Source organism: Sinohyriopsis cumingii, unplaced genomic scaffold, assembly GCF_028554795.1.
Source record: "Sinohyriopsis cumingii isolate HCF-2022 unplaced genomic scaffold, ASM2855479v2 utg000229l, whole genome shotgun sequence".
NCBI lineage: Eukaryota > Metazoa > Mollusca > Bivalvia > Unionida > Unionidae > Sinohyriopsis > Sinohyriopsis cumingii.
In genome coordinates, this window is record NW_028315879.1 from 6269561 (window position 1) to 6283660 (window position 14100).

The window sequence follows — 14100 nt, forward strand, 5'->3', positions numbered from 1 at the left end:
AATAATTTACAATAGTCCCAGAACAATATCTCAGTGCAATGAGATCCTTACGATTCCTTTGAATAATCTAAACAAATGTGTCCTCTCAAAAAATATGTAAATATAACACTAAACACTTTTGAAGAAAACAAAATAGTACAGCAAGTATGCAGTATATGAGACTCCAAAGTAGGAATCCGAAATAGGAATGAATTAATTGCTCAGTTTTCTCCTGAAATATATCATCAATGTCTCTTACGAATATATGTCGGAAGATACACCACGTCACAAACTTACTACACGCTCTAATATTTCACAATATTCACTCATATGACTTAACCCATCCAATGGAAAACGAATTAATTATAATAAGAACCTATCTCAAAATGGGAAATAAACTCAAACGTGTCAATATATAGTTTGAGTTGAGGTTGTAAACACCTATTTATAGCTTATCTATAAAAATATAATTATACCAATGGACACAAAATTAACTATGTTTGTTTTGTCTATATAAAATTATTACAATTTATAGTAATTGCACACAACCTAGACAAATTCATGTACTAAAAATTGCAGAATATTATTAACATACACACCATTGATTTAAAGAAAATTTCAATGATCTGTTTCTGTGCAGAACAAAATTACGGTTGTTGGCCTTTAAGTTATTTAGTTTGGTAGTAGCATTTAACTTCAACCTGTTCTAAAATAACCAAATATACCTGTCACCACCAGAAGATTATGTGCATGCTGAGTGCTCGCTGGGTGATTGGATTGATTGCCGACATCTTGCGTTCCAACCATAAACGGTCACTTCTGCAACCTATTTAATATTGTTCTGTAAGTATATTTTGCAAGAACTGACTCGGTTAAGCTTATTGTACACCGTTTAAAAATTACTTGGCAAAATAACTTCAAATTTAGTACAACCTGTCTGGGTTTTTTTTTTTTGTTTTTTTTTTAAGTCCATAGCGGAGAGAATATTTCTCTAGTTTCAACCCTTATCATTTTTCAGCCAGGAGAAAGTCTTTCCTTTCTTAGAATGGGATTATTGAGGCATACGGACAAATTATTCTGGTGCGCATTTGATGGTATATACTCGAAAATCACGCTGCCGGTTTGATTTGCATCAAATAGACAACCGCTAATATTTCAAAGTGTTAACTTTTATTATAATTTAGTAAAGTATGAAGGTGTTCCAGAATAGTATTAGCTGATTTTGGTGTGCACTCGATTATAACATAAATCATTTAAATGCATATTTTGGCGACTTGTTATTATTATTGTTTGGAAATCAGTTTTCCAGATGACTCAAATATACCCGTCTATCCAACACGGCTATCATGAATTGTCAGATGCAATCATCAATGTAATATTTTTTCAAGAAATCTAAGCATGCATCGTCCTTTAGGCGGGTAATTAGCTCGTTTTCTGCATTGTCCTCCAAGGCTCATTGTTTATGGAAGACATATTTGTCATTCTCGGCGAGAATGAACTTAAATTATTCCTTGGATATCGAATTGTTGTAAAGAGCCTATGACACGTGGTCGTGGATTACATTGACACGGTTTAGATCAACAAGTAAATCTCATATTTTTGTTGCGGCTCATAGACTTCGTATTCAGTCCCAGACTACCTAATCTATGGCTATCAACAGACGACCGCAACACAACAACGCGATTCCAGTGCCGGTTGTGATGGAAAGGCGATGATTGTCGACAACAGGTTGATTCTGCTACACTCCCCGCCATAACCACCACAGAGTGCCTCGACCGCATTGACGGACAGCAGTACCTTTTGTAGACACCACACCACTGCTAAGTCTTAGTCTCAGCACTTAGGGAATTTTCAACCATCTAAATTTCTTTTCAATTTACACTTATGGGTATCAACGTTCTTTGAGCATTTCGGCACATTCATATTCCACAGTAAGGAGCGTAGTGTAAATTTATTTTTTGTTTGGGGTGGGGTAGAGGCCTCATCTGACGATAGCGGAAGGCATATTGCAATATGCCGAAAGACTGTACCAGCAAGACGGAGATGATTTCCAAGAAAATCTCAGTTGCCTTAATGATATGTGTAGATCCAGAAAAAGGCATGGTCTTCAAGAAGCTAGTCAAGAGTCACGATTAGAGCTCCGTCTGTTCAGAGGTTTAGTGATTGCTTCATTTGCTGGCTGATCATTCTAAAATGAAAGAATACATCTTTCTCGATAAGAACTATGTTGTTCCTGCCGGCGGGACGAGTGATATATAGTATTACATATCACTAAGGATATGTTATTATGAAGTACGTTTCGCAGAATATCAGAATGCATTGTAGTTGCAATCGAGCCAGCAAAGCTGTTTAGGATAGTACTTTTATATGTTTTGCCAAGCGCAATTACCCATAGCTAACAGAAGATTACCTCATGGCGCTATGGAAACAACCCAATGTTCAATGCCTTTATAAATTCCATTCTCTTTCCATTATAATAGGAATTGGTACTTTTCAATCACAGCTGGTGTAGATTCTCCACTTGCAAATCATTTATATTACTTGTCGAGTAATTGTTTTGCAAGTTGCGTCAACACTCCGTTGTCATGTTGCATCAATGATTTGTATTCCACGTCTAATTACACGTCATCGGCATTTTTTATGATATTTGGTTACCAATTGCGAAAGCCAAACATGGTTAGAGTGGATACACATCCTGTGTGCTGTGCTCACCTAAGAATGTTGCTGGCGAAAAACATGGATATAAAGTTAGTTGCAAATCTTTGGTGTGGAGCGTTAGCCAGAAAGGCAGTACTGCCCTTATGTGCCGTTAATGCCAAGTTTGCATAGATTGTAACCTATGCCCGGTTCTGTCGTCTTAATGCCGTGGAGGTTAATAAAGTAAACTCTAGCGACGGTGATGGTGTGGTGCTGATGACTGTGCTGATAGTACTAAGAATAACAACCACGCGGTTGATGTCCCAGCATGATGTCCCACATAACTTGTGCAGCGCCAAATCCCAAGAAACCAGACCAAAACAACTCATGGTGTGCCATTACCTGTGGTGAATTCAACTGAAATACCTATCGATAGCTCTATAGGTGGTATTATGGTCTTCTAAATGATACAATTATATTATCCCAGTAAGGCTCATTACCGCATAAAAAACACCATGTAGCAAGATATTTGTTCAACCAATATAATATGGTATTGAAGCATTAATCAGCGAGAGTAGGACGGCTCAATTAGATACGGTCAGTAACAGCCGCCCAGCTTATTATTTTGTTGGCCTACCCGGTTACTTCAGATGTTCTAATGGATGATGAGGCCGCAACCATTTGTCTTCACAACTCTTCCACCATATCTATTTCATGCCCTTTTATAGGGATCGGTCACATCAGGAACATCTAATTGAAGTGTTATTGTTTTATTGTTTTATTGGAGCTGGTATAATCGCACTCCTTCTTGCTCCACCTGGTACTTTCAATGCTATGTAAATCAAAGGTATAGTAGATCCGGTTAGTAACATTATGTGCTAACCAGCTATAAAGTGCATTGCATCCCCACGCCGTTAGTATATGGCTAGGCTTGTTTCAAAATTAAATAGAGAAAACAAAATGCGGTTGGTACTTTTTCCTTGCAGTCATAGTGACCACCAATATTAAATTTCTTCTAATAGCTTTATCGATCCCAGATGTTAACTTTTCGTTACAGACCAAACACATGGTTTTACCAATAACCTTAACTTCTGAGAGAAAGGCTGAGCCGGAGTTGCCACTTCAACAATATTTCAGACATAGAACTGCGCATATTGAACACATTTACATCGGGATATTAGAGACAATTTATCAGATATACAACGTATATGTTAAGTGGACACATTGGAAGATATCTAGATTCAATGATACGAAGAGCGTCATTTCACGTGCAACAGTTGGAAAATTATTTCAAAGAAGACACACTATTTTGCGACGAGGAAACTTGTCTCACCGGGGTAACGTATTAAATGCTTTCATAATACAAGTTTGAATTAAGTTACTGTTACTCTTACTAATTAGATGACCTCTACGTGGTTTGAGTTATAATATAATAAATAAGTCGAAACATTATATTGTCACGAGTCGCACAGTCATTCTTGACAATTTCTAGATATGATGGTAGATTTTCTCCCGAATATTTATATTTCAGGGCGGCAGACGTTCATTTTCCTGAGTCTTCTCCATCTTATAATGCCAACGCTTTGTAAACAGGTAAACTTTATTACTACACAGAGAATTGTATAATAATTTGGGAATAACACGTACCAATAGTTATCATCCATGTAATACATTATATGCTGTATTTTGTTCAAAATAATTGCTTTTTTATACACGACATTTGTTCCATAATAAATATCTAGTGCACATTGATATCAGAAAGATTGTTTTGGGTGGGAGTCCATCATCATGGACCTGTGTGAGTTTCCATATTATGATCTGCGGATCGTCTTTTCTATTTATGCATTCAAACTTGGATAATGTGGTCTTAATAATCTAAAATTCTAGTTCGGTAACAGTAGCACGATCATAAACGGTCTGGAATAAGCAAACATTTGCCTGGAATGCCATGGAAAGACTTTGAAACCTTGGGCTTCCACCCCAGGCCGAGCCCCATGCACCCTGCCATCATTCAATGACGACATTCTTCGTGACTCCCCTATCACTTGTACGAAGAAATCTATATATCAGGTTAAATAAGCAAATGAGGAAACAGCAATTTGGGTTAGAATTTTATAATCTTATTTCTGACACAAGAAAAGTGTTAGTATCCAAGTGCATGCCTGACAATTATCAACGAATATTCGTGTTATCAAAGCAATAGCTATGATGTAGGTGCTAGCTATCACGTACATATGTGATATCTATTACACATACGACTGTTACATATCACATACGAATAGTGTTGAAGGGTCCTTGGTGGCTGAGTGATCTAAAGCGATCGTCTTTACCGATCAATGCCATCTAACCAATGTCCGCTAGGGTTCCAGTCTAGGGCTCGGCCAATGTGGGTAATCACTAATTTCGGAAACAATATCCACATGGCAGAACACATTTTCATATCACACCTGTGACAGTTTCACGTTAGGAATGAACATAATCTAAGAAATATGCATCCTTTTTACCAAACCTGTGTAAGAGTCACGCTCCATAGCGAGAGGTTCATTAACATCGTAATCATTGATAATGACATTTGTTCGCTCAATAACTCCTGCCTTAACAAAATAGTTTGCAACACATTCTGTAGAAAGATCACGCTTTGAACGGTAAATCATATTCATTGCGGAAAGTTCATTTAATGTACGCACCTTTGTTGCTGTTGTAAATTTGTCGTTGTTGTTGTCGTCGTCATAAAGGTTCGTTAGGCATCTTTGGATTGGAGCACGTAGGTGCTTTGACGTATATTCCTAATATCTTTATTTCTAATTTTGTGTATAATCAAATATATTTTATTTTACTCACTTGGAAAATTTCAAACATGTTCTCAACAATCAGAATTGAAAACTTCACGCTGAACCTACTTAGCCAACATGACTGTTTAGAACTAAAGTGTTGCAAATCTATGATTTCAAACTAATTAATAGAAAGAAGCAAAGCAATAAAAAGTTAGTGAAATTAATGAATCAATTATTTATGCAAGTTACAAAATGCAAATGTGAGAGGAATTTTGAATCAAATGCCAGATAATTCTTAATATTGTATCACAAGTCTACAAGCAAAGTGTGTACCGTATGAATTTCAATACTTAATGTGTTGATGTTCCAATAATTTTGAAAATGTTAATGGTCCAACGATCTTGACGAATCATAATGAATTGTATATTCCAGAATGTCTTTAAAAGAACTGACAATAATCCGAAAGTTGTGTTATAGTCCAAAACGTCAATGAGCAATTACAATTTCAATGAGTTATTTTAAAAAATGATTCTTCCCTATGTCTGAACACAGCAGTAAATATTATACAGAGAGAGAGAGAGAATATCACTTGACCCATTGTGCAATTGTATTTGCCCGAAAACGTCGCTAACTTGTAAACAAGTTCAGGTTTCTAGTACAATATAATCTAATAAATAAGGTTAGGCATTGAACTCAAGCCGAATTAAAAATCTATACAAATTCTGAAAATCAGGTAGGCGAAAAATCTATTCTCAATCACTGACAAAGGTCAAGCACATAATATAAATTAAATATACATAAAAACAGCCAAAGGATTTTTGCTGAAGTATTCTTCAGAAACTATTTCAGGATTCCATTCAACCATCAATCCGTGATAGTATGGAAACAATTATGAACCAGGTATGATTATCATGCCTTTGTTCCATATCATCGCTGTTACGCTTTTGATATTTACTGGTTATTAATGACGTGTGATTATCATATTTTCGTTGCTTGTGGCTTTTGTGCTATGCCTTTGTTCGCTAAAGGACCGTCGTTGTTTTTAAATTGAATTAGAAGCCTCAGGTGATGAAAATCTTATAAGTGAGCCATTTATTGCAGGCGAACAACACAAATCAAACGCTGTATCGATCTAAACGTTATAAGAAAGGAATATAATAAACGAGCCTTACATAGTAAATAGAAATTTGAGCTGGTATACTAATGTCAAACGTTGTAACAGAAGAACCGTATCCAGGAAAGTAATAAATATTATCACGTTCATACATGAGAGTTCAAATGACATGCGTATTACAATCAAGTATGTACGAAAAAATCTTGCATTGAAAGTATAGTAAATCTATCCACTTAAAATATTTTCAGACTTTGAAAAGATAGATAAACGTATCTCAACTAAGCCAGATGTCACATGGAAATAGAAGCTTGGAGAAACACGAGGAGTCGGATATGCTTCCAGGCAATGACACTTCGGGGCCAAATTCTTCGGAATATTCTACAGTAAATGGTAGCCAAGACAACCATCATCTCCTCCCAAATCTTAGCTTAAATCATTACTACTATGATTCATATTATTCGGTGTTCTTTTACTCATTGCATGATTTCGAACAAAATGCTTATATCTACATTTGGACATTCCTTGTTATTCTAACGGCCTTTGCAAATGTGCTGATCGTAGCCGTTTTCGCCCGAAAAAGTATGAGAACAACAACCAACCTTATCCTTCTCTTCATCGCAATATCGGACTCTCTTACTGGGCTTGTAACCTTGCCTACGTATATACATGTCTTCACCAGTGGAAAGCAGGAATGGGTCGGTCTGAGTGAAAGCTAGTGTGAGGCATTAATGATCTCTAAGTTTTATATATCCAAGGCTTTCCACACGGTGTCCATATGGCAGACATTGTTGCTTGGCTTTCAGAGATTCTTTTGCGTCTGGTTTCCATTCAAAGCAAAATCTTGTTTTACGACTCGCCGAACTTTGATCGCAGTCACCGTCATCACTATATGTGCGTTCGTCATCCATACTTACCATCTTAATGAGAAGAAAGCAGACAAAACACAACGTTTATGTCGGTGGCTATTGAAGATCCATGTGTGGAATCTTGCACCTTTCTGTGGATAACTCTGTTTCTTGTAAATATACTGCCATGCGTGTTATTACTTGTTCTCACAATCCTAATGATCCAAAAGTTGTTTCATCCAAACATTCGAAAAGTCTCGCTCAGTGCAGAACAAAGTCGAGAGAGGGACCACCAAAATAAAAGAGTCTCCATTATTGTGGTCTGCGTTTCTATCATCTTCATGATTCCAGAAATCCCATACGGTATTTTTCTACTGGTGACTGTAATCAAAAGACATAGCGGTCACGGAATCCTGACACAAAGAGAATATCGTCTTTTCCATCTTATATACGAGATTGTCTTGTTGCTAAGTTTCCATGCAAACTTTTGGATCTATATAATTATGAACAGACGTTTCAGGAACGAGTTGAAATCCATGTTCCTAGATATTATGAGAAAGTTTATATCAAAGCGTGTCACTGCCCCCCTTACTACTGTCTCCATGGAAAGGAGCCAGAGTTAATCCCATAGAACAAAGGGAACGGATGTGAACGACAAATCTATCTTTGTGTAAATCTACATCCATAATTAGTTACAAATATATCGGGAGGTTAGTTTATGAAAATTACGGTAATGCAGACCTGTGAAACTAATGAGGCGCGAATTAAATGTCATATCTTTCTGTAAGATGTTGCTTGACCCTCGAAACAATTCATCTTGGAATACATCACGTCTAGACATGGATAATAGAAGAGATATATTTGGCTAATAACAAAGGATGGATATATGTCACTGATATCAAAATTTAATTAGTTGGATACTTGTGAGCCCCTTGAAATAGTTTGGAAATAGATACTCTGCAGCTCAAGAGGATCTGTTATCTTATTTATTTTTAAGACAACATGTCCACGTTAATGAACTTTCAATGTTTCAATTCGAATCAGTATGGTATATGCTTCAATGACCTAATACAGGAAAAATCGTAAATGTTGAAGATACAAAATTCACAACATACCAGTTCTAATTATATACAATTTATCGCATGTCGTATCAAATAAATGGAAACATTTAATTAAAAATCTGTAAATAAAAACAAATTTCAATGAGATTCTAATTAGTGGTTTAGAAAAATCTGTTGAGCATTGCTTTACTAGAAATGAATCATATCTGTTCTTAATTATGCTAATTAAAACATTTTAAAAGTGCACTAAGCACAAACTAATGAAATGGAATTAACATAATATTCGGTTTTACTACTTTTATAGCTATCCAAGACAACACGTACTAATATAAATATTAAATGCTGTATTATTGTCACACAGGTCTTGATTCAATGCCAAACACAAATTTATTTGCATCACAAATTATACCCGAAAGGTTGCCAATAAAGGTGCACATAATATATTCAACATGTATACAGTCAAAACACACACATATATGTATATATGTATACTATACATTCGTGCTGTATAATGTTCAAAATCTACACAAAAACAACATGTTCGAAATGCACAAAACACAATAAAAATTTATTTATATATGTATAACGTTTTGCTGTATAAGGACTACCTATATTGTACTTGAAATTGGTATTATTTGGACATATTTCGTCGACCACGTGAACATATTACGTCCGTTAGTTATTTGAAACAATGAAAATATATTTTTATATTATGCTTAAAAACGTATCAGTGCTTAAGTGTATAGCAGAATGAAGTAACAGATCTCTAAATGTCATGACATTTCTTCGTCGTTTTTGTTCTGCTGTGCCTTTTGTACAATCGCACAGAAAGTATGAATAGTACCATAATTCCTCTACCTAATCTGAAGTTTATAAAAGCACATACATGGGGGAAACAACTTGAAAAAAATAAAGTTCATGGTGAGGTTCGAGCGAGCTTCTCTTGCGTTACATATTTCATTCAAATGTACAAAGCGATCGCCATCATGGCGGATGACATATTTGCATGATAATGGTACCATCTCAATAAAGAAGTTCAAATAATAACAATCTTCTCTTGGAATATCCGCTTCTTCATGGATCGCATAAAATAAGAATTGTATTCATAGAAGAACGTCTGACTAGTGTGTGCGTTTGTGTCCATTTTACATCATTCAGTTTTTCACATGTATGTCTTGTACGTAGGTTTGAGGCAGTAGAGTCTCCCGCATATTAGCTATGGAGTCTAAGAATGTATGGCCTCAAACTGTTTCATAGTCTCAAATGGAATGCTAAAGTTAAAATGGCAATGTGATTATGACTCTAGTGGATTTAAGTTCTATTCTTTTGGTTTCATCACAATGAAACAAAGAACAAAATAATAACACAGATGTCACTGACAGACTAGTATCTCTCTGTTCTAGTGATGTGTGTGGTTCTGAAAAGGGCCGTTCGCGTTTGCAAACAAAAGAGAGTTAACATACGTGGCATCACGTCTTTCTTATTTTCTTCCCCTGACGTTGTCACACAAGTGGTCCACACAACGATGATCTTTTCAGACATTCTTGTCTCTCGTCAGAGATTTCTTCCTTCAATATTGCTTTTTTTCTGTGATGTGCGTGATAATGAGCTGACATATGATAATCATGGTTAAAATGCATTTCCGTAATCGATGTTGATGCCTCTACCCTAGCGGACACTTTACACATCTTGACCGTGCTGGGGACATGTGAAACAAGGGGACAAGGAAATCTTGTGTGAGTGTGTTCGTACATTCAATGGCATTATAACATTCCCAAAACTTAGTCTCACAAGTCATACAAAAAAATATTCGGATAGCCTTGTCTGTCCCCATACATTGTTCTCTTCAATATTGTGTTTTATGTGACGCGCATGATCGCCCACGATGGTCTGACATACATCTGATAGTCCTGGATGAAATGCATCCACAAAATAAGTGTTCATGCCTGTAATCTAGCAGGCATGTTATACGTCTTTACCCTCTTCAAAACATGTGAAACAATAGGATAAAGCAATTTTGTGTATATGTACCACCAGCGCAAAACACGTGTCACCAAATTCAGAATGGGAAGTCTCTATTTGAATGCGAATACAAAAGGCCCTTGACGTCCCATTCAGCATGTAGGCGCGTCAGTATTCGTACTGTTTATCATTGAGACATAGTTTGAGTACGTCCAAACCATGAGAACCATCTACAGGGGTGTGCCTGCTGTGGATACTCGGAGCCATAGTATTACCACTTCGAATGCAAATGTAATACTTCCAGAACAAATTTTCTTTCACTTGGAATTAGCTGATTTTCTGTCGTATTTGCAAACCTTTGTGAATACGATAGTAATGCTACTTTCACCTCCTTTGTCTATCGTTATCTTCGGTGCAGGATTTCAGAAAGAGACAGAAGGAAGAAATAAAAAGTTGGTTTTACAATGTCAGAAAGAAGTAAAAGTATTTTTATGTAAGAACAACAAGAATAGGAAAGAAGAAGAAATCGAGAAGAAATCGTGAAGGATGACAAAAGAAAGAAATGCAAACGAAACCCCTCTCATGTTATAAGGACAAAATAGAAAGAAATCTGGAGTGAGAGAGAAAAAGAATTCGTACTGGATGAAAACCTTGAAATAGAAATTACGTAAAGTAACCTCCAACAATATGGTTCGTTGTAAGGGTATGTGTACACTTGCCATGGGATTTATTTACAATGTTTATGTAATAAATGATACAAAGTTGCAAAACGTGTCGCCGGACTCGGTTACGTGGTAAACATAATGCGATGTATTTAATCTTTTTTTTTTTTTTGTATTTGCTTCCTAAACCTATTTTGATGTTCTGAAAATAGATTATTAATAATTAAATATGACAATGTCCAAAGCCCATCCACCACACTCCCCCCCCCCTCGATCTCTCTCGAGCATCGTAGCAAGAGAGATATGGCCGAAATTCCATGAAAAACGACCCTCGTTTCCATTTAATAAAAGATGTATACATCATGTGTGTTCGATCATTGATACACCGTGAATACTTTATGTGTGTGTGTGTGTGTGTGTGATATATATATATATATATATATATATATATATATATATATATATATATATATATATATATATATATATATATATCACAGAGAGAGAGAGAGAGCTGACATATGATAATCATGGTTAAAATGCATTTTCGTAATCGATGTTGATGCCTCTACCCTAGCGGATATATATATATATATATATATATATATATATATATATATATATATATATATATGTGTGTGTGTGTGTGTGTGTGTGTGTGTGTGTGTGTGTGTGCGTGTATTGATCTTATTCATTCTTTCTCCATGTGCTTGTCGTTTGTGACTAAATTCATCCATTATTATTTATTAATTGGCTGTTGCACTAAAAGATAGAAAACATTAATTGTTTGCAATATCTAACAAGGCTATATTCTTCAACATCCCTCACCTAATACATTTTTAAAATAAAGTCTTATTTTCTACATTTTGGTTCTCTTCTGTCCTCCAGGACTTAGGGTGTAGTGAGCTGATTTCACCTGTCAAGAGTATACATTCACTCAGTGATATATTCAAATAGACTACAGTTATGTTGATCCCTAACCGACTGTAAAAGAATACCCTGCACGTCCAGAATGCCAATAAACACAGTTTTATGGTTCACTCTCTGGATGGGTGTACTGACAATTTAGTATGTGTTTCTTACGGATTGACGGTGTGTGACTTTACCTTTATTCGTGAAGTTGTGACATATGTGATTTTGCATTGATCAGCGAAACATTTATGCATAGAATTGTCACGTCGGGCCTCTAACTTACAATTGATGTTGTATAGAAGTCTTTGGAAATTTGGGGTAAACTTATGACTTCTAGTGGAATCGTGCCAGTGTTTGACACCGCTCGGTCAAGCAAATACCCCTGGCTTTTAACAATACCAGGAAACTCGCCTTATCAGCAATGACAATTCATTTTTGACAAAATAGAGGAATATCTTCCTTGACTAATACGCATACCACTCTCTCTCTCTCTCTGTTTCTCTCTCTCTCTCTCATTTTTTCGTCTATTCTCACGATTCACCTTCCAAAACACTTAACTTATTCATTTGCTAATTCAAGGTACCTCGTAAAGATTTTTTGTATCGCTGATTCGAACTTTTAAACACTTTTATTTCCACGTCGCCTTCTGTGTAAAACATACTGAAAAAAAAGACTAAATGAGTAAGAATATTACAGTATAATGCTGCTCCAAATAAATGTTCTTTTAAGTTATAAATACAAGTCGGTCCAGTAGAACATCCTGAGCATTATGGCTATTGTTAACAACCTCTTTAAATTTGGGAAAACAATATAGATGGACGCCTTGTGTTTACATTTTGTGTGTTGTTTTAATAAGACTTTGTTTACAACAGAACTATCGATACAAACGTAATTCATGATATGTTAAGCAAAGTCATAAAATCAACAACTGAAGCAAGAATGTAGATTTGAAAGAAAACTGAATGCATTCAACAGTTTATCATTGATTGCACGTGAAGTTGCAAGTCTTAAGATCGCGGTATTGAAAAACATATTGCTATAATTAAATAGTTCATTTTTGGACTGATCATTTTGATGATAAATGTTTGACCGCTATATAATGTTTATCTTTCTATATATTTACTGAAATTCTGTGCGTGAAACTACCAAACTCGATTAGTGATAATTCTAACTCACCTTAGCGGGATTTTTTAGTTGGTTCACATTCATTCTCTCCTGTTTGAATATTAAGTAGGTAAATGATGAAATGGGGGCGGATATAGCTCATTCAATTATCATAAAATACATTTTGCATATCAAGGATGTCTTTTCATAATTTTTTGGGTATTTAAAATCTCCCCATTAACAGGACGTTTTTACTTTACAGATGGATGGGATAATTAGGCAATTTCGGTACAACTCTATAATGATGTCATGCGTATTTCAAATGACACTTTGATGTACTTATTTCGTACATGTAGATTTATTAGCATGTATTGGACGTATATGACATGAATATATCATGAGTTTCCCAGCACTATTGTTTCACGTGAATGAAATTTTTATATAGAAAAATATCAGGGACTGTTATATGCACCAGCTTTTCTTCTTAAAGTTTAAGTTTGGCATTTGATGCTTCGGTCTAAGGGGAGATTTAACGATTTTCTACAAATTATATCAAGTTCAAGGTTCATGTCCATCACAAAGAATTTTGTACTGCACGTATAGGAATAATGTAAACATGTCAGCTTGGACATGTAGGAAAAATACCATTTTAATAAATATTTGGTTTGGTGGAATTTTATAATGTATCAATGATGGTTACCATAAAAAAATAACAGGACAGTCAAGCATTTGCCCCTTTGAGGGGCATTTCCTTTTGTTAAATCAGACTATAAGGTCGGATTTCATCATGCACTTCACCAATAGGGAAGATCCTTGTGGGACAGCATATGATTACCGATAGGGAAGATCCTTGTGGGACAGCATATGATTACCGATAGGGAAGATCCTCGTGGGACAGCATATGATTACCTATAGAGAAGATCCTAGTGGGACAGCATATGATTACCGATAGGGAAGATCCTTGTGGGACAGCATATGATTACCGATAGGGAAGATCCTTGTGGGACAGCATATGATTACCGATAGGGAAGATCCTCGTGGGACAGCATA